This window comes from Polypterus senegalus, chromosome 8 (assembly GCF_016835505.1).
Source record: "Polypterus senegalus isolate Bchr_013 chromosome 8, ASM1683550v1, whole genome shotgun sequence".
NCBI lineage: Eukaryota > Metazoa > Chordata > Cladistia > Polypteriformes > Polypteridae > Polypterus > Polypterus senegalus.
The window spans coordinates 87,095,861-87,103,333 of record NC_053161.1 but is presented as its reverse complement, the minus strand read 5'-3'; positions in this window follow the sequence as shown (position 1 = coordinate 87,103,333).

Genomic DNA, 7,473 nt, shown 5'->3' with positions numbered 1-7,473 from the left:
CTCTCATAGCAGCAGCAGCTACAAGTTAAAAACCAATATGTGTGTCTGTTGACTGTGAAAGAAGGATATCTTACGGACTCTTTGTTGAAGGGACCCCTTCTAAAAATTCAGTATTACAAGTGAAGTATTACTTAATGCAGCACCTTCCTGCTCTGTATCAATTTATTATCAGTCTATCTGAATGTATGTATTTCCTGTAAATACTTAAAAAGTGTACGCATATACAGAGTTTCTGTGCAGAGTTTGTCTGTCTGGTGACTGCTGATGATCAGATGGGCTCTAACCTGGCCAGTAATGGGAAAGTTTAAAAATGTATGATGCATTTAGAGGAAAGCAGCATATTTCATGAGCATTCTTAATATTTGTTAATGATTTTTATCACATGATCACTACCAGTTGTCCTTCCTACTTTAGTCTAATTGTGAAAATTACAGAAGTTCTCATACTGTTTAATGCTGGCAATATTTTCTTAATTTATTTTTTTAACAATTGTAGTCCTAGTATAGCTAACTAAGAATTCCATTCTAAACTGAACACTCACCTTTAAGATTCTCCCATTTTTGGCCTATTTTGTTTTAGATAGGGTCACAGTACTCCTCCAACAAATCAATAACATACCCTTCTGCTTTATTCTCAAGCTACTGTATGTATACAAAATGGTATAGTATCACTGTCACTCAGGCAAGGAAGAACTTACATGCAGTTATTAGAAATGTTCTCTATATACATACATTAACATAGTGTATGATCTCCGTTTCAATTTGTAACTTAACCTGATGTCTGAACTTGGTACCTCTCACAAGCCTTGGTATTATGTAACTGCGTCACCATACAACCATACTCCCCTTTTCTCCCCCTTTCTCTCTCTTTGGCAGTTGAGTTACTCTCTCCTAGTGCACACTCATATCTGATAAAACACAAGAAAAGTGTACAAATAAGAAGAGACCATTCAGTCTGTCGTTGTTTGGTTTTATCCCAGTATTTCATCAAGATATCAGATGAATCAATTTTAACATTGTTTTTGGGAATTGGGAAAAACTGGATTGGGCTTCCATGCAGCCTCCTCTATTTAAGACCAAACAGATTTGTTACACTTAGCTTGTCAGAGCAGCACATGTTCTTTAGTCCCCAGGTGCACATGGTTTCCCTTCTCTTCTCAGGTTCAAGAATTTCTATGTTATTTTTGAAGTGTGGCAATCTGGACTGCATATAGTACTTCCAGATGTGGTATCACTATCACATTATAAAGCCTGAGCATAATGTCTCTTGATTTGTATTTAAATTTTGAAAAGTTTTCATTTCTTGGCCCAAGGTTCACTTAGAGACAAGAGCTGATGCTTCTGTTATTCCTTATTATATCTGAGTTCTTTTTTTTTTGCCACTGTATTGGCTGAGCATTTATTTCCAATGTGGTTCATTGTACCTTTTCAGTTCCCGGGTTGTCTGTTATGTCAAGTCTCCCCCTTGACAGATAAATAGATAAAAAGATAGATAGGTAGATGTTATTGATCATCCGTTGCCATGATCTAAGTCACAGTTTTTCATCTTCCTTGATGGTGTAGAAATACAATATTTGATCTAGAGTAACTGAGAAATACAAAGCAATTAAAAGTTAACAAAAATACGAAACCATATTGAAGTTGTGCTGTATAAAAGTGTATATCCCAAGGTCACAGAACACTTCACAGAAAGGAAAAAAACAACTCTCTAATAATAAACTTTAAATAACAATTTAGATGCCCAACACACCATCTATCAACTTTTTATTCCCACTTTGTATTGGTCCATGCAACTTTGAACTGGACTAAGAGAGTTTGATAATAGATGGATTTTGAATTTATTAGAATGGAAGAAGAGCTGAAAGCATGTCTGCCACTTAAATTCAATTCAATTTACTGGAAATTCATGTAAGGCACTTCCCTGTATAATTTCAGAATACTGTACACAAGTACTGTATAATTAATTAAAGCACTAAAAATCGAATCAATAACATTTTAGAATTAGCACTTAAATTGGGGGAAAGGATTTTCTCCCCCTTGTTTTCTACTGCTAAAGTTTTACTCTGGTTTTTGGCCTTGCTCTCTTTGTCATTTTGGGCTTAGTGATTTGAATTTAGTTTTGTCAAGTTTGACTGGCATGTATGGAACGTTATTTGGTTTTAATAAATTCAATAAAATGTTAAAAAATTAATTAAAACACAAAAAGAACACACAGTACAACAAAGAAAAAAAAAACACAAGTGGAAGCATATACAATGTACATGCTGTATGCGAAGAAAGAATGTATACAGATTTGTTAATTAAATTCTCAAAACTTATTGGTACTAACAATATAAAAATATGGAAACACATCAGTATATTAAAGTAAAGCCAGCTGAAGGGAAAAAAAAACATTGGTATACAAAAGATTTCATGGATTCCATATATACAGTACATAATCATTAGGAAAAGGCATGTAAAAATCTTCACATCAACTATGCTAGTTACTGTCCATTATTTTAGTTGAATACAATTTTTGGTTCGAGTGCATCTCTTCCAAAGGAGTTCAATTTCATTCAAAATGCTGACAATGATAAGTATCACTACTGAATGGCAAGACAGCAAAAAAAATGGAAAAGGCCTCTTGCCTAATTGTAAATGTTATTGTCAGTCAAACAAGGTTATAGCCAGCTTGGCACTCAAATATTGCACCTGTGTCCAATGATTTCATCAACATACATTTATAGAATTATTAGTACATGAGGAAAAACTCATAAAACAGACAATAGACCTATTAATTACTTTCCTTAAATAAAGCGGTATTCATTTCAATTCATTCAATTCATTTAATTAGACAGTAATGTGAAGCTACAGTCTTAAAATTCATATGAAAAACAAAATCTCATTTTAGACTTGTTTCTCACCTTCATTATTCTATACTATGACTCAATTCAAAACCACATATCAGCTCTTCTTTTGAAGGTAAAGGCCAGACAGCTGTGATTCATTGGTTTCTAATATCCTGTATAATTTTTATAACAGTATAAGCAGTGTCTTGTCTGTTTAAGCAGATGCACAACATTAGGACAGCTGATTTATTTCATTAGATGACATAAACATGATTCAATGAATGCAAACTATGAGTGCAGTAAGGTACAAAGGCAACATCTGTTTGCCTCTGATTCTTCCCAGAGAATCCAAGAATCATCAAAGATTTTCTAGTCAGGTCATGACAGGCTGCTGTATATCATATTTTTTACATTTGTCACAGTAAAATGAAAATAAGATTAATTAGTGTAAATATTTTGCTGCATATGCATAATAAATTAAAGAGACCATCTTGTTCAAAATATTGACTGAAAAGTCTAAGAAAGTATTCACAAAGACTTATCCAAAGATAGCCAAAGTTGGACAAACTAAGCCAAAGGTAAATTGTTAAGGTTTTACAGTGTTTTTCAAAGTTGCTTGTTAAGACATAACAAGCACACACAGTAGAATGCAATGATATTATTTCATGAGATGAAAGGTAAAAGTATTCACACAACTCTAGGTAAGACCTATAAAGAACAAGCGAATCAGAAAAACTTTATTAATCCCAAGAGAAATTATTTAAATAATGAATACATGAAACACAGCTGTTTCAATTTGTTTATTTCTTAAAATTTTCAACCCTCAGTCTTCACATAAACATAGAATACTTTATCAACATAATATCATTTAGATCAAATATTGTTTCAGTGGTAAGTTATTCCATGATTTTTGGATATCTCTTCCTATATGTTGTAATGTCTATCTTCAATATGTAGGAGAAACAATCTAGGAAATATACTCAGACTTTCAGAACAAATATAAATCCATTGATACTGTGATTATATAACAAAGAGGCTAACAGAAATGTCACATTTTACTACAGTACAATACAATTTAGTTTATTTTTGTATAGCCCAAAATCACACAGGAAGTGCCGCAATGGGCTTTAACAGGCCCTGCCTTTTGACAGCCCCCCAGCCTTGACTCTCTGAGAAGACAAGGAAAAACTCCCAAAACCTTATAGGGAAAAATGGAAGAAACCTCGGGAAAGGCAGTTCAAAGAGAGACCCCTTTCCAGGTAGGTTGGGCGTGCAGTGGGTGTCAAAAGTAGGGGGTCAATACAATACAATATACCGAACAGAACAATTCCTTAAGACAGCATAATAATAAAAATTTTAGAAGTACGGTTTAACAGTAGATGATATGACATAATTAGGTTTGGATACTACATCAGTGGTTTCCAAACCAAGTCATGGCAGGACTGGTAAGTAGAAAAGTTTTGCCAGAGGAAGAATGGCATTCTAAAATGAATACTGTGTTTTGGGATGAGAAAGGAGGAACTAAAGAAAGGATCAAGGATAAAGTCAGAGATGAATGACCAGAAGAGACAAATGGACAGTGCCAAAACATAGTTAGAAATGTAGTAGGGTCAATATAGTTAAATGAATGTCTTACTTCTATATCAACACAGAGAGATCCCATTACTGTTAATATTATCCCGTCTTGTGACCTTATGTATCAGCCATCCACTCATTTGTCTGTTTGTGTCTTTTTTCTTCACATTTCCAAGATTCAAAAATGTTTTGTCACAAAAAAGACTGATGCATGTAAAACAAATTTAGGCAGTACGGCATAAATACGAATAACTTAATTACAATTACACCTTTAGATGAACAATGTATTAAATCTATAAAAACAGATTATAGGTTAAATAAAAAATATGCACAGAGTGGCGCTAATAAACTTAATTTCTAATACCCATAACGCACATAAAATTCAGCTCTGCTCCTCCGAAACATTAAATATGGCTCTATTAAATGTTAGAGCATTAAACAACAAGACGTTTTTCATCAATGATCTTATTAGTAATAGGAAAATTGATTTTATTTCACTAAGTGAAATGTGGCTTAGCTCAGACGGTACAGCTGCTTTAATCAAATCTGCAGCTCCAACTTACAGCTTTACTCGTGCGGATCGCCAAGGAAAGAGAGACGGCAGTTTAGCAAACATTTACTCGAGCCGGTTAAAGTGTAAAGATGTCCGTTTTGGTAAATTCAAACCCTTTGAGTATCTTGCCGTTGTTTTTCATGGAGCTTTTCAGTTTCTAGTATTATCCATGTATAGACCTCCTAAATACAATCAGTCTTTCTTTAAGGAATTCTCAGACTTGGTGTCAATTATAATTACGAACTATGACACGCTCCTAATAGTTGGTGACTTTAACTTTCATATCGATAAACAGTGTGACCCAAAAGTAAAAGAATTTATGAAACTCCTGGAATCTTGATTTGAGACAGCTCGTTAATCAGCCTACACATAAAGCAGGTCATGCGTTAGACTTAGTAATTACCAAAGGACTTAAAGTTGATGTGAAGCGGATCATTGATATTGGTCTATCAGACCATTTTCTTTTACTATTTAATATAGAAATAATGATCAAAAACATTCACGAAAAGCATATTGTTACAAAACGCTTCTTTGATTCATCAGCTGTTTCAAAATTTACAAACATTCTAAGCAACCAATCCGTTTGTAGTGCTAACTACAATAGTGAGGATAATGTAAATATTAAGGCAGGAAAATTAAGGTGAGAGCTGCTGCTGACATAGTCGCACCTGAAAAGACAGTTAAAAAATCTTCTACTATTGCTATACCATGGAAGACCCAAAGAGTGTCTGATTTAAAGAGAACATGCTGGAGAGCTGAGCATAAATGGAGAAAAACTAAACTAACTATCCACTATGAGATATTAAAGGTTAAAATAACAGAATACAACAACACAGTCCATCTTGAGATGCGCTGCTCTTTCTCTAGAATTATAAATAACAATGCTAGTAATCCCAGAGTCTTATTTTCTATGACTGATCGTCTGATAAACCCAGGTAACTCAATGGAATGCCTCCAGAATACTTCCAGTGAAACTTGTAAGGCTATTGCTGTATTTTTTAATCAAAAAATTAATGATATTAGAAATAATATAGTATATCTCCCCTCTTAAACTCTAGTACTCCGTTATAAACAAATTAAATTCTTTCACCAGGATAGATTTACCTGATTTATATAAAATAATTTCTCAACTGAGACCCTCCACCTGCGTCCTTGACCCAATACCAACTAGTTTTTTCAAAGAAGTATCGGGCATGCTAATTGATAGTATTCTTGACATAGTAAACTTGTCGTTAAATACGGGGGTTTTCCCAGACTGTCTTAAGACTGCTGTAGTTAAACCCCTACTCAAGAAAAATAATCTTGACTCCTCTGCTTTTGAAAATTTTAGACCCATTTCTAACCTGCCTTTCTTAAGTAAAATTCTAGAGAAGGCAGTCATTATGCAGCTAAATGACCACTTCAATAAACATGCTATTCTTGTTAAATTTCAGTCAGGTTTTAGAACAAATCATAGCACAGAAACTTCACTCCTTAAAGTAGTAAATGACTTGCGGGTAAAGGCAGACAGAGGCCATTTATCAGTTCTCATCCTCTTCGATCTGAGTGCCGCATTTGATACCATTTATCACAATATTCTTAGAAATTGCCTTAGTCAATGGGTGGGTCTCTCTGGCAGTGTCTTAAATTGGTTTGAATCCTACCTGGCAGGTAGAAAATTCTTTGTTAGTTGTGGTAATTATACTTCAAAGACACATGATATTCTATATGGTGTTCCACAAGGCTCTATCCTGGGTCTGCTGCTCTTTTCGATCTACATGCTTCCATTAGGTCAGATTATCTCAGGGCATAATGTGAACTACCACAGCTATGCTAATAACACTCAGCTGTATTTATCAATAGCACCTGATGACCCGGCTCTGTTGGTTTCGCTAACACAATGTATTACTTGTGTTTCAGAATGGATAAGTAGTAATTTTCTCAAGCTAAATAAAGAGAAAACTGAAATTTTAGTGATTGACAATAATGGATATAATGAGGTTATTAGAAATAAACTTGATGCATTAGGATTAAAAGTCAAGACGAAGGTAAAGAATTTAGGGGTAACTGTTGACTGTGACCTGAATTTTAAATCGCATATTAATCAGATCACTATAGGACAGTATTTTTTCACTTAAGAAATATAGCAAAAGTTAGACCTCTTATATCATTGAAAGATCCTGAGAAATTAGTTCACGCGTTTGTTTTCAGTCGACTAGATTACTGTAACACACTCCTCTCAGGATACCCAAAAAAGACATCAATCGTTTGCAACTAGTACAGAATGCAGCTGCTAGAATCCTAACTAGGAAAAGAAAATCTGAGCACATTTCTCCAGTTTTGATGTCACTACACTGGTTACCTGTGTCATTCATAATTGACTTTAAAATACTGCTTACGGTTTATAAAGCCTTAAATAATCTCTCTCCATCTTATATATCAGAATGTCTGACATCTTATATTCCAAATCGTAACCTTAGATCTTCAAATGAGTGTCTACTTAGAATTCCAAGAGCTAAACTTAAAAGAAGTGGTGAGG